Genomic DNA, 27,416 nt, shown 5'->3' with positions numbered 1-27,416 from the left:
TAATTCAGCTATAATTCACATGTAATACAATTCACTCATTGAAGTGTACAGTTGGGGTGCCTGGGTAGTCGGTTAAGCATCTGCCTTCAGCTCAGGTCATGTGATCCCAGGGTCCTGGGATCGAGCCCCACACTGGGGCCCTGCTCATTGGGGAGCCTTCTCCCTCTTCCCTGCTTGTGCTTGCACGGGCGCGTGCGCACATGCTCGCTCTCTCTCTGTCAAAGTGTACAGTGTTCTAGTACATTCACAGGTTTATGCAACCATCACCATAATCTGATTTTAGAACATTTTTTTTATCTCCCATAAAGGAGATAGCTGTCACTTCCTATCACCGCTTATCTCATTGTTTTTTTTGGGATAAGCCAGACCAAATGCTTACTCTGGTACCAAGTTGGTAAAAAAACTCAACAAAAAACTTAAAAGTTGATGCAGGAATACTGCATTTGTTGCAAAAGTCCATGCACATCACTTTAGAGAGGGCAAAGATGGATCATTGTTTGTTAAATGGATATTTACATGCTATATTCAAGAAATTTGTGCTCAGAAATAAGAGGAAAGATATTTTGTCAATTATGAGATGTATATTCAAGTAGGAAGAAAGACTGGTAGTATAAAATGCCAGTTATAATTATAAAATAATTTACGACAAGGAAGAATAAAGTTTTTTCAGAAAGGTATAAACAAAATATCTGAAAATTTGGAATTTCTCACATTTAAATTTGGATATTTCACATTTAAAAACAGTCTGCTTCTCCCTCTACCCTTCCCCACCTGCTTGTGATATCTCTCTCTCTCTCACACACTCTCTCTCTCTCAAATAAATTCTTTAAAAGGAATTAGATAAAAGGAGATTGAGTAATCATGTTAGGCTGAGAGCAAGGGAACCATGAAAAACTTCTTGAAAGAGGGACTATTTTGGCCAAGTCTTAGATGGTAAAATAGATTTTGACTCTATTAAGAACACCTGAAGAATGCTGTACTTTTTGAGGTATTGGTGTTATCATCATCATCATCATCATCATCATCATTTTTTGCTGCCTCATGCTGCTGCCAAATGATTGCCTCTGGTAGCTACACCCCTGGTCTTTTTTTGATGTTTCTAATCTGTTGTGAATTTGGGAAATTATCTAGATTATTAAATCAGATTTTAATGAGAGCTTGATGTCTGTGAGAAAACGATATGTGTGTGTGGCCTTATGGTGTGTCTTTGAATTAATTGCATTTTTAGTTTATTTTTTGGTTTAATTGGGTTTATAGAATAAATAATGCCTAGATAAGTTAGGCTGATATAAATGTTTTCTTCTCCAAGGCTTCTAACAACTGGTATCCCTGACCTCTCTCCTAAATTTCCTGTCGTCCCTTTCTAGTGTAGTATCATATGGGACACAATACCTCCAGTACAACATGTTAAAAACTGAGCTGCCTTCCTCTACCCTTTAACATCCTGTGTTGGTTAATAACACAGATATCTTTTTTTTTAATAAGTTGTAAGAGTTGACTAGATTTGTTATCAATTCAGAAACGTGGGAGTCTTCTTGATATCTCCTTCTTCTTTACTTCTCCTATCAAATGAGTTACCAAATCCCGTTTTTTCTGATACAGCATTTTCAGAGTTTTTTTTTTTAATAAATACTGTATGCACATTCATACTTCAAAAGTGAAACAGCAAAAAGAGGAAAAAAGATACACAATCAGAAGTTTCTCATCCATACCTCTTCCCATCTGCCAAAGAGTTCCCAGATTCTTTTCCATCTGCTGAGTTCCCAAATTCCTATCCCAAGTTTACTAATGTTATTGATTTCTTATATATCCTTTTGGGGATTTAAAAAGTACAGCCATATGCAAATAGGTTTATCCCTTCTCTCAGTACTCCCTCCCCTCTGTCCCGCCCCCCCCCAGATGTTTTACATCAGTGTTGGAAACTGTTTTGCCTTTTACTTTTTTCACTTAACAATATACACTGGAGATCTTAACTTACTAGTGTATAAAGTGCTAGTGCTCACTCACTCTCTCTCTCTACTTCTATCCCACTTGACAACTGCAGAGTGTTCATTTTTCTTATGAACCACAGTTTAACTGGTAGTTTAAAATACGAGTTATCATTGTACAGTAATTTAAAAGAAGGCAGAATAAAGTTTTTTCTTATGAAGCCCACTGATGGGCTTTATAAGCTAGATTGTTTCCAGGTTTTACTGTTACAAAACTTCTGCATTGAGCAACATTGTACATATATCATTTTTGTACATATGCAGGTGTGTCTGTAGGATAAATTCTTAGAAGTGAAATTGCTGGGTCAAAGAATCTAACAGGTATAATTTTGATAGATACTGTTAAGTTGTGTTTCATAGAGGTAGTAACAATGTGTATGTGAGAATACTTGTTCCCTTATACTCTTGCCAACACAGTATATAATCAAACTTTGGATTCTTGCCAATATGATAGGTGAAAAATGGTATCTCATTGTAGTTTTAATTAATGTTTCTCTTACATGTAAAGCTGAGTGTCTTTTCATATGGTTAAGAGCCATCTTATTTTTTTTTCTGTGAACTGTCTGGCATTAATCTTTGCCCATTTTTCTGTCCATTTCTTAAATTTCTCTTCAGTCCATGCGCCATTGGTTGGTTTACTAAAAGTAACCATGACTTGCTTGTTTGCCTGCATTGCCTTCTGTCTCTCTGCTTCCACCTTCATTCTCTTCTAGGCTATCTCTTATACTCTTAGTGGAGTGACATTTATAATCACAAATTTGAATGTGCCATTTCCTTGCTTAAAACTATTCAGTGGCTCTTCGTGGTCTCTGTAATCTAAATATCTTACCATTGGTTTCGTACCTACCTCCCTACCTTGCCGGCATTTCCTGTCACTTTCTCTTGGACTCTCTAAACTCCCAAAACACTGAACTGCTCAGAGCTTCCCATTGTATTAGACCCTTTGTCGCTGTGTCTTTGTATGCAGTAATTCTCTGCTTTAATGGTCCATTCCTGCTTGTCCACATGTCCAGACTCCTGCTTTTCATCCCCCACCTAATAGAAAGGCTTTTCTGATACCTGACTCTTCTTTTGGGCAATATGTGGTGCTTTTTTCTGCTTTTCACAAGATCCTCTGTGTATCTCTATAATGGAAACCCTCATTTTAATGTGTTTTATTTAAGTGTGTGTTTCTTGGTTAACCTTTGAGGGCATGAACTTTGTTATTTTGGAACCTAGCATAGTGTTTAGCACATAGGAGATGATAAATATTTACTGAATACACATAAATGTATATATATATACACTAAACATACATCTGGACAACCCAAGACTGAGGGGAAAAATGGAAAAATAATACAATGAACTCACAAATTCTTTTTTAAAATTTATTTGTATTTGATTTATTTATATCAAGATGTAAACTAAATACAGTAAAATGTACAAATATTTTGTGCTCACTCTGATGAGGTGTGACGATTATATCCATGTAATCAATACCCAAAAGATGATACTGAGCAATTTTGTCAACCCAAGAAGGTTCCTTGGTTGCCTTTTCAATTCATTTCCCTCTCCCCCAAGCACTCTGATTTCTAACAGCATAGATTAGTTTTGTTCTGTCTTTATACAGTGTGTGCTTTTTTGCATTTAGCTTCTTTGACTTAACATATATATCCAGATTTATTCATGAAGTTGAATGTATCACTTTTTCTTTTTATTGCTGAGTTGAATTTCACTGGATGAATATACCAAAGTTTATCTTTTCTAATGTTGATGGACATTTGTGTTGTTTCCAGTTTTTTTACTGTTAAGAATAAGGCCTATAATGGATCTTCTTGCGAACAGTTATTTTCATTTCTCTTGAGTAAATATCTAGGAATGGAATTGTGAGGTTATAGGCAGATGTGTGTTTAACTATATAAGAAACTCCCACATAGTTTTTCAAAGTGATTTTCCATTTTATACTCCCACATATATGAAAATTCTAGTTGCTGTACATTTTGTCAGCATTTGGATAATCAGATTTTTTAATTTTAGCCATTTTAATTGGTATGAAATGATTTCTTAGTGTGGTTTTATTTTGGATTTCCTTGATGGGTAATGATGTTGAGCAATTTTTCATATAGTTACTGATAGTGTATTTTCTTTTGTAAATGCCTCTTCCAAGTTTTCTGCACATTAAAAAATTGGATACCTTTTTATTATTGATGTATAAGAATTCTTAATACAGTTTGGATACAAGTTTATCAGATGAGTGTATTGAATATTTTCTCTCAGTTTGCAGGTTTGTCTTTTCCTTAATAGTGTATTTTGATGAAATTAATCAATTTTTTTCTTTAATAGATTGTGCTTTTTGAGTTGTAAGAAGCCTTTGCCTATCCAAAAGTCATGAAAATAATTTTCTGTGCTTTCTTTTAGAAGTTTCATAGTCTTAACTTTTACGTGTAGGGCTCTGATCCATCTTGAATTGATTATTATGTATAATGTGAAGTAGGGGGTCAAGGTTCATTTTTAAAAGTACATTTATCCAATTCCAACATCATTGTTTGAAAAAAAAAAAAACTCTTTCATTTCCTGCAGTGAATAGCCTTTGTGTCTTTGTTCAGAATCCTTTGAACTTACTTGTATAGATTTATTTCTGGACTCAATTCTGTTTCATTTATCTATTTGTTTCTTCTATGCCAGTGTCATACTGTCTCTGTTACCGTAAGTTTTGGAATCAAATAGTGTAAATCCTCCAACATTGTTTGACCAATCTGATTCTTTTGTTTCCATATAAATTTTAAAATCAGTTTGTCAATTTCTATTAAAAAAGGCTTTTGGGATTTTGATTAGGATTGTGTTGCTCTGTAGAGACATATAGGGAAAAATGACCTGTAGCAGTATTCAATGTGGTAGCCTGTAACATGGTTCCCATTTGTCTCCGTGTCCTTTTCATAGCTACCTTGCACATTTTATTAGGATTGGTCTGTGTGACCAATAGAATATGGTAAAAGTGATGGTATATCACTTTTAATTTTAGGTTAAAACAGACACGGTGGCTTGTTACTGGTCTTTTTCTTTCTCTCTCATCACTCACTGTAGAAGAAACCAGATACCATAATGTAGAGAGACCCATTGTCAAGATTGTGAAGGATCTGAGATTGTACCCTACTTGTAAGCTAACAAGTTAGCTTACTTCAGTTTCATGGATGCTGATAGAAAAGGACATGAGGCTCCTGGGTCAGAGTCGAAAGACTGTTTACTGTCATTAATGTGCTATAGTAGTAGCTAGGGTATCAGCATTTTTGTACCAGTTCCTTGAGAAGTATGGTTTATAATGCTTTCTGGAAGCATGGTTGTGCTAGCCTTTTAAAACTGTTAAGGAAGGATTTCCTCTTCTGTGTTCAGAAGTAGTTTATATAAGATTTGTATATCTTTAATGTTAACCATCTAAGCATGGAGGGTTTTTTGGTGTTTGTGTGGGGGAAGGATTTTGATAACATATTTTGTTTCTCAGCAAATATATGGTTATACAGATTTTCTATTTTATCTTGTGTTTTTCAAGCAGTTGTTTTAGGTCATCAAATCTCTTGGCATAAAATTGATAATTTTCCATTGGGTCCTTTTGATCCTTTTAATACCCATAGGATCTGTAGTGATTGCTCTTTTATTCCTCATGTTGATAGTTTGTATTTTACTACTTTTCTGGGTCATTCTTACTAGGTTGTAGCAATTTTATTTCTTTTTTCTCACCACAGTTTTTGGTTTCAGCAATTTATATTAATTGGCTTCTGGTTTTATCTTGATAATTCCTTTACTCTTTTTTTCTGTTGGTTTAACTTTTTTTCTAGTTTCTAGTTTCTTAGTGTGGGAATTTAGATATTTAAATTTAAGACTTTTTAAATATAAGCACTTAAAGCTATGATTTTTCTCTAAGCATTGCTTAACTACAAATCAGATGTTTATATATTTTATTTTCATTATTAAAAATTTCTGTTTTTTTGTGATTTCTTTGACTCATGGATTATTTAGAAGTGTGTTGCTTAATTTCCAGGTGTTTTGAGTTTTCATAGCTAGCTTATTATAGTTGATTGTTAATATAGTTTTGTTGTGGTCGGAAAACATACTCTAAGATTTCTGTCTTGAAATTTGAGACTTATTTTTTGGTGCGGTATATGGTCTGTGATACAACTGGGTCAAGCTGGTTAATAGTGTTTTTCAAATCATCTGTATCAGGATCAGAAAACTTTTTCTGTAGGGCTATATAGAAAATACCTTAGGTTTTGTGGATTATAGCCTTTGTTGTAGCTATTCTCATTGTAGTGCAGAAGCAGTCATGGCAATATGTAAATGAATGGGCATGGCAGTGTTCTAATAAAACTTTATAAAGGCAGGAAGAGGGCCATGGATCTACCTTGTAGTTTGCTGAACCCTGATCTGTATGTCTACAGGAGATTTTTTTTTGTCCATTTCAGTTGTTGAGAGATGGGTATTGTAACTTCCAGCTATAACTGTAGATTTGTTCATTTTCCCGTAACTTAATCAGATTTTGCTTCATATGTTTCTCTAATGCAGTTTTTGCCTCAAGGTCTCTGATTTTAGGTGCATTCTCATTTAGTATTGGTATGCCTTCTGGATGAGTTGATCTTTTTGCCTTTGATTATTTTCCTTTACTGAAGTTAATTTTTTTCTGATATTAACGTAACCATGTCACTTCTCTTATGTTTACTATTTACATTCATGATGTATAATTTTTATACTTTTAACCTGACTTGTGTTTTTTCAAAGTGTATCTCTTATAGACGGCATATATTTAATGAACTTCCTTTTCATTTTTTAAAAGTTCCCCTTTATTTTTTATTGTAATTGACACACAGTGTTACATTAGTTTCAAGTGTACAACATAGTTATCTAGCAAGTTTATGTTATGCTCTGCTCACTGCAAGTATAGTTATGTGTCACCATATAACACTGTTACAGTACCAAAAACTATATTCCCTGTGCTGTACTTTTTATCTCTGTGACTTATTTATTCCATAACTGGAAGCCTGTATCTTCCAGTCTCCTTCACACTTTTTGCGGTATCCCCTCACCCCCCCACCCCTCTGGCAACCATCAGTTCTCTGTATTTATGAGTCAGTTTCTTTTTGTTTAGTTGTTTACTTTTTTTAGACTCCACATGTAAGTGAAACCATTTGGCATTTGTCTTTCTGACTTATTTTACTTGTCATCCATGTTGTTGCAAGTGGCAAGTTCTCATTCTTTCGTTTTTTTTAAATCTCATTTTTTAAAATATTTTTTCAATGAATTTTTATTTTAGAATACATTTAAATCCCAGAAAAACTGTGACTAGTAGAGAATATACACCACACTCAATTTCCCTTATTAATATCTTAACATTAGTGTGGTTCATTTGGCACGATTAACTAATATTGAAACATTATTATTAATTAAAACCCACCATATATTCAGATATCTTTAGTGTTTACCTAATGTCCCTTTCTGTCCCAGGACCTTATCCAAGATGCCATTTTACAGTAAGTGTTTTTCATGTATTTCCACTGAAAAGTTACTTTCTGTTCCCCTCCCCTTTCCATACTATACTTTTTGGAAGGAGGTTACTATATGCAAACCACATTTAAGGGGGTAGAGACTTACATTCCAGTGCCTTGAGGGGGGAATATTTACATAAATTTCTGGAAATTCTTCTGCATGGAAGAATAGAATTGTCTGTTTTTCTCAACTTATTTTTTTAAATATTTATGTATTTTTTTATTCTATTGTAAAGTTGGCTCATTTTATTTTTATTTTTTACTTACCATTTTTTAAAATTAATATATAACGTATTATTGGTTTCAGAGGTACAGGTCTGTGATTCATCAATCTTATATGATACCCAGTGCTCATTACATCACATGCCCTCCTTAATGTCCATCACCCAGTTACCCCATTCTCCACCCCCTTCCCCTCCAGCAACCCTCAGTTTGTTTCGTATGATTAAGAATCTCTTATGGTTTGTCTCCCTCTCTGGTTTCATCTTGTTTTATTTTTTCCTCTCTTCTCCTATGATCCTCTGTTTTGTTTCTTAAATTCCACATATCAGTGAGATCATATGATAACTTGTCTTTCTCTGGTTGACTTATTTTGCTTAGCATCATACTCTCATTCCATCCACGTCATTGCAAATGGCAATATTTCATTTTTTTGATGGCTGAGTAATATTCCATTCTGTGTATATACCGTGTCATCTTTATCCATTCATCTTTTGATGGACACCTGGGCTCTTTCCATAGTTTGGCTATTGTAGACATTGCTGCTATAAACATTGGGGTGCATGTACCCCTTTGGATCACTATATTTGTATCTTTGGGGTGAGTACCCAGTAGAGCAATTGCTGGGTCATAGTGTAGCTCTATTTTCAACTTTTTGAGGAATCTCCATACTGTTTTCCAGAGTGGCTGCACCAGCTTGCATTCCCACCAACAGTGTAGGAGGGTTTCCCTTTCTCCGCATCCTCACCATCTGTCGTTTGCTGACTTGTTAATTTTAGCCATTCTGACTGGTGTGAGGTGACAGCTCATTGGGGTTTTGATTTGTATTTCCCTGATGCCGACTTATGTTGAGTATTTTTTCATGTGTCTGTTGGCCATTTGGATGTGTTCTTTGGAGAAATGTCTATTCATGTCTTCTGCCCTTTTCTTGATTGGATTATTTGTTCTTTGGGTGTTGAGTGTGATAAGTTCTTTATAGATTTTGGGTACTAGCCCTTTATCTAATATGTCATTTGCAAATATCTTCTCCCCTTCTGTCAGTTGTTTTTTGGTTTTGCCGCCTATTTCCTTTGCTCTGCAAAAGCTTTTTATCTTGAAGTCCCAATAGTTCATTTTTGCCTTTGTTTCCCTTGCCTTTGGAGACATGTCTAGGAAGAAGCTGTTGCGGCTGAGGTCGAAGAGGTTGCTTCCTGTGTTCTCCTCTAGGATTTTGGATTCCTGTCTCTCGTATAGGTCTTTCATCCATTTTGAGTCTATTTTTGTGTATGGTATAAGGGAATGTTCCAGTTTCATTTTTCTGCATGTGGATGTCCAATTTTCCCAGCACCATTTGTTGAAGAAACTCTTTTTTCCATTGGATGTTCTTTTCTACTTTATTGAAGATTAGTTGACCAAAGAGTTGAGGGTCTGTTTCTGGCTTCTCTATTCTGTTCTATTGGTGTGTGTGTGTGTGTGTGTGTGTGTGTGTTTTATGTGTGTGTTTTTGTGCTAGTACAATACTGTCTTAATGATTACAGCTTTGTAATAGAGCTTGAAGTCCAGAATTGTGATGCCACCACCTTTGGTTTTCTTTTTCAACATCCCTTTGGCTATTCGGGGTCTTTTCTGGTTCCATACAAATTTTAGGATTATTTGTTTTATTTTTTTGAAAAAAGTTGATGGTATTTTGTTTGCATTAAATGTGTAGATTGCTCTAGGTAGCATAGACGTTTTAACAATGTTTATTCTTTCTACGAGCATGGAATGTTTTTCCACCACTTTGTGTCTTCCTCAATTTTTTTCATGAGTGTTTTATAGTTTTCTGAGTACAGATCCTTTGCCTCTTTAGTTAGGTTTATTTCTAGGTGTCTTATGGTTTTAGGTGCAATTGTAGATGGGATTGACTCCTTAATTTCTTTCTTCTGTCTCATTGTTAGTGTATAGAAATGCAGCTGATTTCTGTGCATTGATTTTATATCCTGCCACTTTACTGAATTCCTGTATGAGTTCTAGCAGTTTTGGGGTGGAGTCTTTTGGGTTTTCCACGCGGAGTATCATGTCATCTGGAAAGAGTGAGAGTTTCACTTCTTTGCCGATTCGGTTGCCTTTTCTTTTTGTTGTGTGATTGCTGAGGCTAGGACCTTCCTGACCTTAGGGGAAAAACTAGCTCTCAGTTTTTCGCCATTGAGAATGATATTCGCTGTGGGCTTTTCTTATATGGCATTTGTGATATTGAGATATCTTCTTTCTATACATAAACTGTGAAGAGTTTTAATCAAGAAAGGATGTTGTACTTTCTCAAATGCTTTTTCTGCATCTATTGAGAGAATTATTTGCTGCTTGTCCTCCCTTTCATTAATGTAGTGTATTACATTGATTTGTGGATATTGAACCACTGTGGCAGCCCAGGAATAAATCCCACTTGGTTGTGGTGAATAACTCTTTTAATGTACTGTTGGATCCTGTTGGCTAGTATTTTGGTGAGAATTTTTGCATCCGTGTTCATCAAGGATATTGGTCTGTAATTCTCCTTTTTGGTGGGGTCTTTGGTTTTGGGATCAAGGTAATGTTGGCCTTGTAGAAAGAGTTTGGAAGTTTTCCTTCCATTTCTATTTTTTGAAATAGCTTCAGAAGAATAGGTGTTAATTTTTTTTTTTTTTAATGTTTGGTGGAATTCTGGGAAGCCATCCCACCCTGGTCTCTTGTTTGTTGGGAGAAATTTTTTTTTTTAAGATTTATTAGAGAGAGTGAGTGAGAGAGAGAGCATGAGCAGGGTTCAAGGGCAGAGGGAGAAGCAGACTCCCCGCTGCGCAGGGAACCCCGTGTGGGACTCGATCCTGGGACTCGGGATCATGACCTGAGCTGGAGGCAGACACTTAACCAACCGAGCCACCCAGGCACCCTTTTGGGAGATTTTTGATTACTGCTTCAATTTCCTTGGTGGTTTTGGGTCTGTTCAGGTTTTCTATGTGTTCCTGTTTGAATTTTGGTAGTTTATATGTCTTTAGGAATGCATCCATTTTTTCCAGATTGTCTAAGTTTTTGGCATGTAGTTGCTCATAATATGTTTTTATAATTGTATGTATTTCTTTGGTGGTGGTTGTGATCTCTCTTCTTTCAAGGTTTTACTAATTTGGGTGCTTTCTCTTTTCTTTTTGATAATTCTGGCCGTGGGTTTATCAGTCTTCATAATTCTTTGAAAGAACCAGCTCCTAGTGTAGTTAATCTGTTTTACTGTTCTTTTGGTTTGTATTTCATTGATTTCTGCTGTAATCTTATTATTTCTCTTGTTCTGGGTTTAGGCTTTATTGACTGTTCTTTCTCCAGCTCCTTTGGGTATAAGGTTAGGTTGTGTATTTGAGACCTTTCTTGTTTCTTGAGAAAGGCTTGTATTACTGTATACTTCTCTCTCAGGATCACCTTTGCTGCATCACAAAGATTTTGAACAGTTGTGTGTTCATTTTCATTTGTTTCCATGAATTTTTTTTTAAAATTCTTCTTTAATTTCCTGGTTGACCTATTCGTTCTTTAGTAGGATGCTCTTAGCCTCCATGTATTTGAGTTATTTCCGAATTCCATCTTGTGATTGATTCCAGTTTCAAAGCATTGTGGTCCAAAAAATATGCAGGGAATGATCCCAGTGTTTTGGTACCACTTGAGACCTGCTTTGTGATCCAGTATGTGATCTATTCTGGAGAATGTTCTGTGTGCACTTGAGAAGATTGTGTATTCTGTTGCTTTAGGATGGAATGTTCTGAATATATCTGTGAAGTTCATTTGGTCCAGTGTGTCATTTAAAGCCTTTATTTCCTTGTTGATCTTCTGCTTAGATGATCTGTCTATTGCAGTGAGGAGGGGGTGTTAAAATCCCCTCCTATTATTGTATTATTATCAATGTGTTTTTTTAGTTTTGTTATTAATTTGCTCATGTAATTGGCTGCTCACATGTTAGGGTCATAAATATTTCTAATTGTTAGATCTTCTTGTTGGATAGACCCTTTAATTATATAGTGTCATTCCTCATCTCTTACTACAGTCTTTGGTTTAAAATCTAATTTGTCTGATACAAGGATTGCCACCCCAGCTTTCTTTTGATGTCCATTAGCATGATAGATGGTTTTCCACCCCCTCAGTTTAAATTTGGATGTGTCTTTGGGTCTAAAATGAGTCTCTTGCAGACAGCATATCGATGGGTCTTGCTTTTTTACCCAGTCTGATACCCTGTGTCTTTTGATTGGGGCATTTAGCCCATTACATTCAGAGTAACTATTGAAAGACGTGAATTTAGTGCCATCATATTACTTGTAAAATGACTGTTACTGTGTAATGTCTCTGTTCCTTTCTGGTCTATGTTAGTTTTAGGCTCTCTCTTTGCTTAGAGGATCCTTTTTAATATTTTTTATAGGTCTGGTTTGATGATCACAAATTCTTTTAGTTTCTGTTTGTCCTGGAAGCTTTTTACCACTCCTTCTATTTTAAATGATATTCTATCTGGATAAAGTATTCTTGGCTGCATATTTTTCTCGTTTAGCACCCTGAATATATCATGCCAGTTCTTTCTGGCCTGCCACGTCTTTGTGGATAGGTCTGCTGCCAGTCTAATGTTTCTACCCTTGTAGGTTACATATCTCATGTCATGAGCTGCTTTCAGGATTGTTTCTGTCTCTGTGATTTGTAAGTTTCACTAGTAAGTGTTGGGTTATTGATCTGTTTTTGTTGATTTTGAGGGATGTTCTCTGTGCCTCATGGATTTTGATGCCTGTTCCCTTCCCCAGATTAGAGAAGTTCTCTGCTATAATTTGCTCCAGTATACCTTCTGCTCTTTCTCTTTCCTCCTCTTCTGGGATCCCAATTATTCTAATATTTTGGTATCACATACCTCTCGAATTCTCCCCTCGTGATCCAGTAGTTTTTTGACTCTTTTTCTCAGCTTCTTTATTCTCCATGATTGGTCTTCTATATCACTAATTCTCTCTTCTGCCTCATTTATCCTAGTCATTAGAGCATCCATTTTTTATTCCATCTCATTAATTGCCTTTGGATTTCAACTTGGATAGATTTTAGTTTTTTTATTTCTCCAGAAAGGAATTCTGTAGTGTATTCTATGCTTTTTCTTGAGTCCAGCTAGTATCTTTATCGTTGTTATTCTGAACTCTAGTTCCAACATCTTATGTCCATACTGATCAGGTCCCTGGCAGTCAGTACTACCTGTTGTTCTCTTTTTTGAGCTGAGTTTTTTCATCTTGTCATTTTGTCCAGAGAAGAATAGATCAACGAGAGAAAAAATACTAAAATGGCAACAACAACCCCAGAGAAATATACACTAAACAACTAGAAGAGACACTCCCACCAAAAAAGGAAATAAAATAATCTGTGAAGTGAGCAGAATAGAGCAATACCCTGGATTCTGTGTGTGTTTTGGCCCGTTTTTTAGAAAACTAGATCCCAAAATTGTAATGAAAGAAAAACTTTTGTATGTATAAAAATAAAGTTAAATACAATGAAAGGATAGAATGTGACTGTAAAAATGGAAATGAAAGACAAGAAAAAAACAAAAGAGAAAAAAACAACGAGAAAGAGAAGGGGTATAAACCCCACATGAACAGAGCAGAGCAATACACTATCTTCTGAGTGTATTTTGGTCAGTTTGTTAGAAGAAACTACATCTCAGAATTGTAGAGAAAGAAAAACTTATACACAAAAATAAAATTAAATATGTGGAAAGGATAGAATATAACTGTAAAGATGAAAATTAAGACTTCAGCAAAATAAAAAAAGGAAGAAAAAAACAACAAAAAAAGGAATATCATACAGGTGACTAGAACAGAGCCATAGACTAAATTTTGGTTGTATTTTGGTCTTTAGGAAGAAACAGCATCCCAAAATTATAAAGAAAGAAGAACAAATATATACAAAAATAAGGTGAAATACAATGAAGGGATAAAATAACTGTAAAAATGAGAAATAAGATTTAAAAAAGTTGATAAAATAAGAAATTGGTTGAAAGAGGAAAGAAAAAAGTTAAAAACAAAATTAAAGTTGAAAGACTGAAGAATCATGGGAAAAAGCCATGAATTCTATGTGCTGTATTCCCCTAGCGCTGGAGTTTTGCAGTTCTCATTGATGGGTAAACTTGGTCTTGCCTGGATGTTCTTTCTGATCTTCTGGGGGAGGGGCCTCGCCTGTTGTGTTGATTCTCAAGTGTCTTTTCCTGGGCGGAATTGTACAGCTCTTGCCAGGGGGCCAGGCTAAATAATCTGCTCCGGTTTGCTCTATGTGGCTTTTGTTCCCTGAAGACTTTCTGCACAGCTTTAGTGGATGAGAATGAAAGTGGTGGCCTCCCAATCTCTGGCCTCAGAGCCCAAAGCTTGTGGCCCCACTCCTCACTGAGCCCTTGGAGAAAAGCAGTCACTTCTGTTTTCCTGGTCTCTGGCCACACTCCGTGCTCACCTGGCCTGTGACTGAGCGTTATCTTAGGCACACGACCCCATTTTGAATCTCCACACCCTGCAGACTCTGCAGCGTGCACCTGCCCCGCTCCTCCTGGGGGAGCAAGGGAGGACTCGCTGGTTCTGCTGCTTGTTGGACTTTTGCTCGGAGGGCATTGGCCTGACTGTGCCACAGTTTGTGGTTTATGGCAACCCTGAGCTGAGAGCCCACTCCTGGGCTCACTCTTTGCAGCCAGTTTCACTGCTCCAGTTCCTGGGAACTCTACCACTCTCAGGCACACCTGGTCTTTCTCTGATTCGGAGGATCCTGAGACCACACTGTTGCAGCTAGGGTTCTGCCCCTGCTTAGCCACCTGAGCCTCGTCCCTCACTAAAAGCAGACTTCTAAAAGTTCTGATTTTGTGCTCAGCTGCTATATCACTTTCTGGTAGCTGGCAGTAGAACTTACTCATCCTATAATTGGAAGTGTTTACTCTTTAACAAAGTCTCCCCAACTTCCCCACACCTCAGCGCCTGGCAACCATCAATTTACTCTCTATGGGAGGTCTGCTTTTTCAGATTTCACCTATAAGTGAGACTATACAGTATCTGTCTTTCTCTGATACATTTCACTTAGTGCAATGTCTTCAAGTTTCATCCATGTTGTTGCAAGTGACAAGATATACTTTTTCTTGACTATGTTTTATCACATATATGTGCGTGTGATACAGATTATGTATGTGACGTGTATATGTATACCACATCTTTATCAGTTCATCGTTTGGTATTTTCATGTTTTGGTTATTGTGGACAATGCTGCACTGAATATGGGGGTCTTTTTATGCCCTTTTTAAAATAACATACCCTTCAGTTTTAGTATTTTACTTTTTTTTAAAAGCATTTCCACGTATCTATGGAGATTCCCCCATGTGATCATGTTCTCCATTAAGTCTTTCAATATGTTTATAGTAGCTGCTTTAACATCCTTGTTTGTTAGTTCACTTAGCTGAATTATTTCACCATCTTTTTCTTTTTTAACTGCTTTTCTCTACTCTTGACAATATGTCAAATTTTCCTGCTTATTTTCATGTCTAGAAAGTTGTAATTGTAGAGTGGACATTGTGGATGATACATCATCTCTAAATTCTCTTTATCTTTCTCTGGTGAGTGTGATTAAATTTCTGGCTGATCATGTTGAACTTGTGGTGGCTTTGTCTTACACTTTAAGATGGGTCTGTGGAAAGCCTGAGGTGATTTGTAATGTCTTGTAACTTGGCTCGATTCATACTCCAGGCTCATGTCTCTGCAGTGGGAAGCAGCTGATATTGCTGCTGAATTCTTTCAACTTTCCACTTGTTTTCCGCTGGGCTCCTTGGAATCTTCCTTGAACATATACAGTTCAAGGGTCCTTGAATAATTTGATGGAGTTTATATTAGTTTTTGAGGCTTCCGTTGTTGTGGCTCATTCCTTTACTGAATTTCCTCTCTGAGTTTTTAGCCACTCTTTGACCATGAACTTCAGTAAAACTGCACCTTTCTGCTTGACGTCTAGTGGACTTGTGTTATTGCAGACTAGCAGTGGCCTCGGGAAAGACCGTATAAATTTGAACCTGGTGTACTTCTCCTCTTTCAGTGGTTAAATCTCCCAATTTCTGCCTGCTCTTGCTTGCTTTTTTCTGCCTTCAAATCATTTTAAAAGTATTCTATCCAGAATTTATAATTGACGTCTGTGGAAGGGTTAGTTTAATGAGTAGACAAAAGCTACCCCACCATTGTTAGAACTCTTCACAGACTAATTTTCATTCATTTCAAACTAGGCGTTTAAGCACAGTTGCTGTTAACATACACCTTGTTTTAGAGTTACACATTTTTAGAGTAAGGTGGAAGTTCGCTATTGTTTCACTTACTACATTCACTTGGCCTAAGTAGGTAATTATGTAGTGAAGAGCCAGGAGCTAAAGAATGTTTATGAAGGCTGGTAAAAGGGACAGCTATGTTTTTGCTGCTGTTCCATCTCCCCTTTTTTGGGGGGAACCTTTGATAGACAGCAGTGGGACACTTGGGACCAGATAATATTGGGGGAAAATGTCATTTTTCAACTGTCTTTGACCTTTTCTTATTATTTTTGCTCTGTAGGAAAAGTACTAAAATGCAAATGTTTCAACTGTTTTTCTCTTAAAATTTATGTTCATGGTAGGGCTGTTAGACATGTATTTTTCTTTAAGTGGCTAGCTGGGGACCAGCTCAGGTTCAGAGGACCCTTCAGGATCATTCTACAAAAACTTGAGTTTATGGTTCTGCCTTCAAACAGATTTAAAAAAATGTGCTTCAGAGGGAAATGGGTGAGTTGGTTTAGAGATGGCGTATCTTCTAAGAGATTTATTGCTTTATGTTTTCAACACACATCTAAGGTTAACATTAACGTAGTCTAAAAACACTAATACATTAAGCTGTGTTGATTTTTAGTTTTCTTGAATTTGGACAGTCTATTTTGTTGTTTTAATGTGACTATAACTTTATAAGAAGGTAGATTTTAAAATTTGGACTTGTCCCTTTAGAAAGTAAATGCACTTGAAACTTAACTATTCTTCAGGTAAATCCTAAAGTATTTTTGCTGATGGAGGGAAAGTGAGGTATGTGATAGCCCCAGTCTATATTTGACTTTTTCTTTTTAGTTGGGTGTTATGAGGTGGAGAAGAGAAAGGTAGACACATTCAGGCCTTTGTACAGTATTCTAATCCCAAATAACATTTCCATCTCTATCAGTTAGAGTTTGGTTAGAGAAGTAAAATTATTGCAGTGATTGATTTTTACCAGTTGTGGGAACTGGTTATATACTCCTGAGTGTGGTGCTAGGCTTGAAGTCAGCCGGGCCGACATGTGGAAAGGAAAGATAATCATTAAGTAAGGTTAAACTGGAACATGGAAAGAACATTTGAACTTAGAACCAATAAGCCTGAACTTCTACCTTTATTGCCTTCTTACTGTTACCAAACCTGCAACTCTGATGATGTAGATAACCTATAGTAGGTGTGGCACACCTGACCATGGAGCTGCACCCAACCTGCTGCAGTATTTCTTGGAAAAACAAAGAAGGAGATCCAACAGGAGCTAGGGGAGCTGTGGCCGCAGTTGCTACCTCATGCCAACACAGGTGGGCCCAAAGATCCATGACAATGTGAGAACTGCAGTACTACCTGCCCTTACGTTGAAGTTCTAAATATGGCTGTTGCTTCACTTTTATTTCCTAAATTTCATGGGAATGTCTTCTGAGGCAAACCTTAACCTGCAACCATGCAGGGAGTGAAAGTTGGAGAAATGTAGTTGCAGCCTAGCTAAGATGACAATAAAAAGTCATCACAATCCATTCTTTGACATCATGGCACCTATATACACCTCTTTTAATCATATTCAACTTACAAAGACAGTTGTAAAACTGTACTTTTGATGAACATAATGCAACTATTCTTTGTCCAACTGATAACATACAAATATTCTTAAAAGAGGAAGAAAATCTGTTTATCCATAGTTGGGTTCATTTTTTTTTTTCTACTTAAGTCACATTTTCTACTTAATATCCTGTAACTTAAATACTGATCGGAGATTAGCTACTGTTAGATGATTGTGGAAAGGGAGACCAAAAAAAATAAAATTGGTCAATATATATATACACACACACGTACACCCACCCACACACATATATCAATTTCTTATATCAAAATAAGGAAGAAATAATAGAATGTTCATTTCTGTAACTAGTCACGTGGTTGTAGTTGCTATCTATAATTGGCTTTTCCTGCTGTCATTCCACATTCCTTCTGTTCTCGGCAAGTACCTCACCTGGTTGTGGTTGCTTGCCTGGTGGGGTGACTCAAACCTTTATTCCTTAAGGGTCTGGGTCATTAGCAGTCCTGCCTAGATTGTTTCCAGTGACTTTTATCACATTACATGGAAATACTAAGTGGTGTCCCAGAGGAACTCCTGCATTTCAGACATATTTTTTCTTAGCCCCTCTGTGTGGTAGCAACCTAGCTTCCTCATGATAGTAAGATCAGTCCACCCCAGTTAGTTCTGTAACCTTCTCCTTTGTTGATTCATTGGCATGAAAGGCCCAAAGTGGCTGGGTGGTGGTCTCAACTTCAGTTTAATGGAACCATTGCTGTATCCCTTGGTGGAAACTAAGATCCACCAAGGGAACTATATGGGCATAGATGCATATAGGTGGGTAGTTGTTGTGGTGTGTTGTATATCAGTGAATTGGGAAGCAAAGTACATCAGTAAAGAGCAAGAATGAGTTAATAAAAATTAATATAGGTACATTTCAGAAAACACCGGGAGTTTATCAGGATACCTTGTACACAAATATTTATTTACATTGAAAGAAATTAACTATATCAAGAAAAGTACATGTGGTTTTTCTTTTTTTATTATTTAATACTTCAGCTAATGAGAAGGTGGTTATTAGCAATTTAGTTCTTTTTTTATTTTTTATTTTTAAAAGATTTTATTTATTTAACAGAGAGAGACACAGCGAGAGAGGAAACACAAGCAGGGGGAGTGGGAGAGGGAGAACAGGCTTCCTGTGGAGCAGGGAGCCTGACGTGGGGCTCAATCCCAGGACCCTGGGATCGTGATCTGAGCCGAAGGCAAACCCTTAACGGCTGAGCCACACAGGCACCCCAGCAATTTAGTTCTAATTCTAGGTCCAGTATACTTTTTGCATTTTTTAAACCTAAAGGAGAAAAACAAGAATTATATTTAGTATTTTGAGCTTTTATAAACTTTCAGTAATATGGAATAGTAAGCATAAATGACATCTCTTTTTCACAAAGGAAAATGCTATAGTAGTATTGTATGTCATGTTTATTCAGAAGCTGTAGGTAATATAATGTAGTAAGTAGGAGGGTGAGCTTGGGTACAGACTGCCTGGCTTTAAATTCCAGCTCTTCTGTTTACCATGAATTTCTATTAGATTATTGCTCTGTAACAATCCTGCCCCCTGTCAGAAGAAAAAAAAATTGGTGGCTTAAAACAAGTGTATATTATTACTCATGAATCTGTGGATCAGATGGACCGTTCTGATCATCTGGGCTAGATCTGGCTCGTTTCATCTGGGATCACTCATATATCTTTGGTCACCTGGCAGGTTGGTGGTTGGTGGTGGGGGTGCTGCTTTAGGGTGCTTTCTCACATTTCTGGTGGGTTACTGGCTCTTACAGGGGTGACTGAGGCACATGTCTCTCATCATTCATCAGACAGGTCTGGGCTTGTTCACATGGCAGTATTCTAAGAGAGGTAGTGGAAACATGTGAGATCTCTTGAGGTCTACACATCGAACTGGCATGTCACTCTACCATGTTTATTGGCTAAGGCAAATCAGGAGGCCAGGCAAGATTGAAGATGAGGGGAAATCAACTTTGCCTTATGGGAGGAACCATAGTGTCATTTTCAGGGGTTATGGATACTAGAGAATTGGGGCCATTTTATAATCATTCTGCCATACAGTGTGATCTTGCACAGGTCTCTTATCTCTCTAAATCTGTTTCCTAACCTGTAAAAAGGGTTAGGAGAGTAATGATATTTTCTGAGATGATTTTGAGGATTAGTTAACTTATATAAATTGCTTATGGTAGTGTCTTGATATACTAAGGGATTTGTTTTGTTGTTTTTAATCTTGAGATACTTGCCTTTGAGAGCAAGTACGTGTTTAAAAATATGGATTCTGGAACTGACTGTATTGGAGTCTTTGCCCCACCCCTTCCTGGCTCTTCAGCTTTGGACAAACTGCTTAGCTTTTAAAACGTTTTTGAAAAGTGTAGATGAGGCTAAAATTACCATCCTTAACTGTTTAGAGCCATCTAATTTTTATTTTTATTTTGTTAAAGATTTATTGGTCAGAGAGAGAGAGGGAGAGCGCGTGCGAGTGAGCGCATGGGCAGGGGGAGCAGCAGCCAGAGGGAAAAAGCAGGCTCCCTGCCGAGCAAGGAGCCCGATGTGGGACTCAGTCCCAGGACCCTGAGATCATGACCTGAGCCAAAGGAGACGCTTAACCAACTCAGCCATCCAGGCACCCTGCCATCTATTTTTTTAATGAAGCAGTATTAATTTCAGTGGTTAGTTTGCTAATACAATTATGGATTTTACTGATTTTACCCATGTGAATTCATTACACAGAGATATTTCAGGTTGGAGAAAAACTCTCTCATAATATTTTATCTTTATTTATTTTTTAGTCTTCTTTCTAAGCTTGTCCTGCATAATGTCATTTATTTCCATCTCTTCCATTCTCTTTTGGTTACCCCCACACCAACATCTGAAGTTTAACTTCCCACCTGATTTTCATTCATTAACTGATTTTTCTTTCTTCTGTTCAGTTAATCATTAAATTTACTTTTTCCAAACCTAGGCAGAGGATTTTGGATGAAATTATAAGCACACACAAAGTACAAGAGAATATATGACAGTCCTCAATAATTTCATATATCCAGGACTCAGAAATTCCATTGCAAACTAACTAAAGATTCTGCTGGAAAGGGAAGCACAGACAGATTCATAAAGAACCCTGAATGCTCAAATTTATTTTTTCTTGAAAGCAATGAGAAGTTTAAAAAAGAAATTTTAACCAAGGAAATAAAATGATCCAAACGTCTGTTACATAAATTATCTTGATAGTTCCTGGAGGATGGAGTGGAAGAATGGAGTTGGGAAACTGGTTAGGAGGCTACTAATTTAAGAAAAAAATGAAGACTTGTACAAAACCAAAAGCCACAAACATAAAGGGAAGGGGACCTGGACTAAAAGAAAAGTAACAGGCATAAAGGAGGAGAAGAGTGTGAGAAAGGAAAAAGTAAATTATATATGGAACTAATGGAACCAAAGTGATAGTAAAGTTAAAACATTTTCCTAATTGAGATATAATTGACATACACCTGAAACTAATGTAATGTTATATAACATGATTTGATAACTTGTATCTACTGCAAAATGATCACCACAATAAATCTAACATCCATCACCACATATAGTTATAATTTTTTTTCTTATGGTGAGAACTTTTAAGATTTACTCTTTTAGCAATTATTCAGATATACATTGCATTATTATTAACCGTAATCACCATGCTGTAGCTTACATCCCCAAGACTTTGTTATCTTGTCAGTGGAAGCTTATACTTTTGACTGCCTTTACCCATTTTGCCCACTCCCCACCTTCTGCCTCTGGCAACCACCAGTCTGTGTCCTGTATGTATAAATTCAGTTTGTTTGTTTTTGACTAACGAGGCTACATGTCAGTGAGATCATACAATATTTGTCTTTCTCTGACTTACTTCACTTAGCATAATGCCCTCAAGATCCATGTTGTTGCAAATGGTGAGATTTCCTTCTTTTTTATGGCTGAATGATACTCCACTGTGTGTGTGTGTGTGTGTGTGTGTGTGTGTGTGTGTGTGTACACACACACTTTCTTTATCCATTAATCCATTGATAGGTTGCTTCCATTTCTTGGTTATTGTAAATAATGCTGCACTGACCATCGGGATGCATATGTCTTCTGAATTAGTGTGTTCGTTTCCTTGGATAAATGCCCAGAAGTGGAGGGTATTGTGTGGAGGCACAAAAGTTTTTAATTTTAATCATGTCCAGTTTATTTTTGTGGTTACCCTGTGAGCTTTTGATATGTCTAAGAAACCATTGCCTAATCCAAGATTGCAAAGATTTAAACATGTGTTTTCTTCTTAAGAGTTTTATAGTTTTAGCTCTTATATTTAAGTCTTTGATCCATTTTGAGTTAATTTTTATATATTATTTGAGATATGTGCAAATTCATTCTTTTGCGTATTGATAACTTGTTCCCTAGTACCATTTGTTGAAAAGCCCATTCTTTTCCCCCATTTAATTGCCTTGACATCCTTGTCAAATCGATTGTAAATACGAGGGTTTATTTCTGGACTCACAGTTCTGTTCCATTATTCTGTATATATTTGTGGTAATACTACACTTAGTTACTGTAGTTTTGTATTTATGAAATTGAGAAGTGTCAGTTTTCCAGCTTTGTTATTCCTTTTTAAGGTTAGTTTTTGTCTATTCTGGATTCCTTGAATTTCCATGTGAATTTTAGGGTGAGCTTGTAAATTTCAGGAACATTGTTAGCTGGAATTCAGAATGGATTTAATAGTTGCTCTTAAATATTTATCTAATGATTGTTTTTTTATAATCTGTGAAGTAGGCCAAGTAGATACTACCATGTTTATTTACTTTTCCAGAATTAGAAACATTTAAAATGGTTAAGTGAGTTTTTATGGTCACATTTAGTGCGTCAAGCCAAAAGTTTTTGACTATTGACTCCAATTGTCAGCTTCTTTTCACTCCACCTGCCAACATGACTTACCTTCTTTTCTTTAAGACTCTTGTTAGAGGTTTAGTGTTTCTCTAAGTCTGTTACTATTTAATATTAGTAGAGATTGATTTGGCTGAATGAGTTTGTCCCTTTTACTGATTTTTATTCATGTATGTATAAAGTAAACACATGGTATAAATGGATAGATTCATGAGTTTTCACAAACTAAATGTTCCCTTGTAACTAGCATCTGGATTAAGAAACACACATTAGCAACACCCCAGAACTCCTCCTTTGTGCCACCTTTTAGTACCCCTCCAGGGGGCTCTTACCCAGACTTGTAACATCATACATTAGTTTTTCCCATTTTTGAACTTCATCTAAATTGACTCATACTGTGTATAGTCGTTTATGTCTATTTTACTCAAAATGATTTTGAGACTCATCTGTATTATGTGTGAATGTAGTATGTTGCATGTAGTAGAATAAGCAGAGGTATTCCTGGCACTTTATTATTGAATTGCTTCATGTTATTTTCATTCACTTACCAGTTAATTACATAATTATTTGTCCAAAGCTGAACTGAGATTCTTGGTGATTAGAATTTTGGTAGGATAAATAGATAACTGATATATAAAGGTGAAGTAGGCTACTGTGATAATTTATTACATGAAGCTTATGTATTGAATCATGAGTAGACAGCTGCTACTGAAACTGCAATTTATTGCTTTGGACCTTTTCTGTAATTTTTAGCTCTTTGTGACATTTTTATAAGGAGTATGATAAGAAAGTCTGTCTTTGAACATTTATTGACCTAGTCATCATGGTTTAATGAAGAGAGTATGGGCTTTGGAATTAAATCTAGAATTCAGTTCCAGTATTATCAATTACAAGTGTTATGACCTCGTGGGATGTGGACATGTTGCTTCTTTTAATATCTAATCATGAACATCATATATCTCAGGATTGCTGGAAAGATGAGTAATGTAGTATGTTGCATGTAGTAGTTCTTAAAAATAACATAATTCCTGGAAAATAGGTACTCAGCAAATACTAGTTTTATTCTTTCATTTACTATGTGGTAAGTACAATAATTTGCCAATCCAGGGATAGACTTCTGTTTTCAAAAATATTAAAGTATTTTTATAACATACCTGCCTACAGCCGAAGAATTCCTTAATTCTGTGAAATATACTACATTTTGGGTTCTAGAAATTTCTCAAGATGCTAAGCTAGCAGTGGCAATTACTTTTTCTCTTCAAAAAATGTTTATATTTAAAATACACAAGTGGGTATTGTATATACCATTTTGACTTTTCAGTGTAATTTTGGCCCTTGATCTGGGTCAGTACATAAATTGCCTCATCAATTTTAGTTTTGCATGTTTATACCAAAAATTACTTAACTTTTCAATTGCAGAAAATGTAGGTAATTTTTGATATTTTGCTATTGTACCCACCTTTGCATGTATAAATACAAAAAAAAATGTAGCCCAGGATGCAGTTGCATGGTATCTTGGCATTTGGAGAAAGGAAGAGTCAAGAGAATGGGACAAAAACAGAGCCAAGAGCAGAAATGGAACCATGCCGGAAGCCTTCTCTACTTTGGGGTTATTTGTTTCCCAAGACAATAAATCCCTTTTTGTTGTTGAAGGTAGCTGGACTGGGGAATTTTGTTCCTTGACACTTCAAGAATCCAAATGTCTATTGTGACCACCCTTACCTTGTATTTGTCTAAATGGAAATGCTCTAGTATTTTGTAATTAAGTTTAATTATTTGCTCTTTACTCTGAAAAGTAGTTTATCATAGTTAAGAATTTTCCTTCTCTTCCTTATTTGTTCTGAGGAATTTAAATAAATCAGGAATAGTGAACAGTTTAATGTAGATGATTCTGTGCTTTTTCTTCTATCTATTAATATAATTCATTCATTAATAGATTTTCGGATGTTGACAGTCTTTGCAGAAAGAACTCATTTGCAAGAAGAGAGATCACACTTTAGTGTGACAATAAAATCATGTGCATTTTATTTGTCTCATCTAAAACAAATTCTTGAGCGATGGTTCTCTGGCTAAGAGTGTTGTATCCCCATTTACTTAAGTCGGTTTTATCCTAAACCATTTATTTACTCTCCAGAGGGATGGAATTATCCTGATTATCTTGGCCAGTTAGGGACTATTTAATGAAGTTACATGTTACTACTACCCCAAATTTATTGTGGCTGCATCATCAAAGAAGATGTGATGGTTGTGGTTGGAGGCAGCAACATATCCACATTGTTTTGGATATCTTGGCATTTAGAAATATGAGATAAATAAGAGTCTGAATATTGGAAAGGAACAGGCCAGGGTGGCATATACTGCTATTGGCTTTTTTCTTTTCTTTTTTTTTAAAGATTTTATTTATTTATTTGAGAGAGAGAATGAGATAGAGCATGAGAGGGGGGAGAGTCAGAGAGAGAAGCAGACTCCCTGCTGAGCATGGAGCCCGATGGGGGACTCCATCCCTGGACTCCAGGATCATGACCTGAGCCGAAGGCAGTCACTTAACCAGCTGAGCCACCCAGACGCCCTATTGCTTCTTTCTTGCAGATGGAATTCATATTTGTTACGTGTGCTTGGGAGGGGGCTGGTCCCTAGTGGATCCCAAGGTTTAATAAGAGTTTAAGTCATTCATAGCAACTTCATTTCCCTTGTTAGCATCTGGCTTTAATTATGCCTTTATCACCTGTTTCATTTTTTTGCTAGTTCAGTGGGTATAAAATCTTTCCTCACTGTGGTCTTAATTTGTATTCTCATTATTAAGGAGAGAGGAGACAACTTGTGAAATGTCTATTGGATATTTTTTCTTTTGGGATGCACCTGATAGTGCCAGTTTTTCCTCTTCTTTTTGTTTTTGTTTTTTTTTGCTATTATTAAGTGTTCTTTGGAAAAAAAAGTTGGTTGAGTTGCAAATATCCTTGCCCACATTGAGATTTGTTTTTTCACTTTTTTAGTGTTTTGTGAAAAACAGACGATCTTAATGTAATAACGTTTATCAATTTTTTAAATGTCTTATGTATTTATATTTAGTTTGGTTTAAGAAATCTTTCCAGACTTGGGTAATAAAGTATTCTTTTTAAACTTTTGTCTTTAATCTCAGCTTACTGGGGATGCTTTTCTTTTTTTCCCACCAGTAGGGTAGTGATTAAAATTTATTTTTCCCTGTATGGACAATCAGTTTTCTGAGCTTCATTTATTAAAGAGCTCATCTTTTCTGCAGTGGTCTGCAAAACTAATTGTCGTAATCAAGTTTCTGTATATATGTAGGTCTGTTTGTAGACTCAGGTCTGTTTCATGATCCGGTTGTTTCTCCTCACTGTAATAATACCACACTGACTTAATGAGTACAGTTTCATATAAGTTTTGCTACCTAGTAGGGCAAATCCGTGCACTTTATATTTATTTTTATTTATTTTTTTAAAAGATTTTATTTATTTATTTATTTGAGAGAGAGAAAGAGAGAGCATGAGAGGGGGGAGGGTCAGAGGGAGAAGCAGACTCCCCGCTGAGCAGGAAGCCCGATGTGGGACTCGATCCTGGGACTCCAGGATCATGACCTGAGCCGAAGACAGTCGCTTAACCAACTGAGCCACCCAGGCGCCCTGTGCACTTTATTTTTAAGGGATGTTTCAGCATTTTGCATGTCCAGGTAATTTTAAAATCCGGTGCTAAGGTTTTGGGTAGCTCCATTTAATTTCTGTATCTGTAGAATACTTTGGGTGAAAATTGACATATCTGTGATGTTGATCATCTTTATGATATGAGAATAGTATATCTTTGTAGTTATTTAGCTTTTATAGGATTAGTAAGATGTTATAATTTTCTTTAAATAGGTTTTAGGTATATGATTCTAAAATATAAATTCTAAAAATGTTCCTTATAATCTGCTTTTTGGTTTTTTTTTTTTAAAGATTTTATTTATTTGACAGATACACAGCGAGAGAGGGAACACAAGCAGGGGGAGTGGGAGAGGGAGAGCAGGCTTCCCGCCGAGCGGAGAGCCCGATGCGGGGCTCCATCCCAGGACCCTGGGATCATGACCTGAGCCGAAGGCAGACGCTTAATGACTGAGCCACCCAGGCGCCCTTCTGCTTTTTTGGTTTTAAATTACATTTTTACTTGCTTTGGTTGGTATGTGGAAATCATGTTTTTTTTGTATACTAATCTGTCTACCTTGCTAAGCTTTTAGTTTCCAAATATTTTGCTGTTTTTGAATTTCAGTATAGTCAACTGTATCATCTGAAAATAATGAGGCTATTTTTTTTCTAATTCTTACACCATTGATTTTTTTAGTGTACTGGCTAGAATCTTCTGGTAAATAGCAGGAAGTGGTAGTGATAATGGGATTCTGTTTGTTTTTTGGCTTTAGAGGGAATGCTTGATATTTTTCACCATTAAGAATGTTGTTGGTTTTTGGTAGATAACCTTTATCAGGCAAGCACATTTTCTTTGTGTTCATTTTAGCAACTGTGTACTGATTTCTGCATCTATTGAGATAGTTTTCTTCCTTCAATTTGTTGATGTGGTGAATGATATTGATAGATTTTTTTGGTTATAAACCAATCTTGGCATTGTAAGATATCCCACCCCCTCCCCTCTAGAACCCTCAGTGTGTTTTTGAGTCCATCTTCTCGTCTCTCATGGTTCGTCTCCCCCTCTGATTTCCCCCTCTTTATTCTTCCCCTCCTGCTATCTTTTTCTTCTTTTTCTTTTTTTAACATATATTGTATTATTTGTTTCAGAGGTACAGATCTGTGATTCAACATTCTTGAACAATTCACAGCACTCACCATAGCACATACCCTCCCCAGTGTCTGTCACCCAGCCACCCCATCCCTCCCACCCCCCACCACTCCAACAACCCTCAGTTTGTTTCTTGAGATTAAGAATTCCTCATATCAGTGAGGTCATAT

General features: G+C 36.3%; 1 protein-coding gene across 4 annotated transcripts in view; it reads left to right on the top strand.

The window, feature by feature from the left end:
• Positions 1-27,416, top strand: part of PDS5B (PDS5 cohesin associated factor B) — a 195,472-nt gene that overhangs the window by 7,254 nt on the left and 160,802 nt on the right. The gene's annotated exons all lie outside the window — the stretch shown is intronic.

This window comes from Zalophus californianus, chromosome 3 (assembly GCF_009762305.2).
Source record: "Zalophus californianus isolate mZalCal1 chromosome 3, mZalCal1.pri.v2, whole genome shotgun sequence".
Lineage (NCBI taxonomy): Eukaryota > Metazoa > Chordata > Mammalia > Carnivora > Otariidae > Zalophus > Zalophus californianus.
This window is presented reverse-complemented; position numbering and strand designations above follow the sequence as displayed.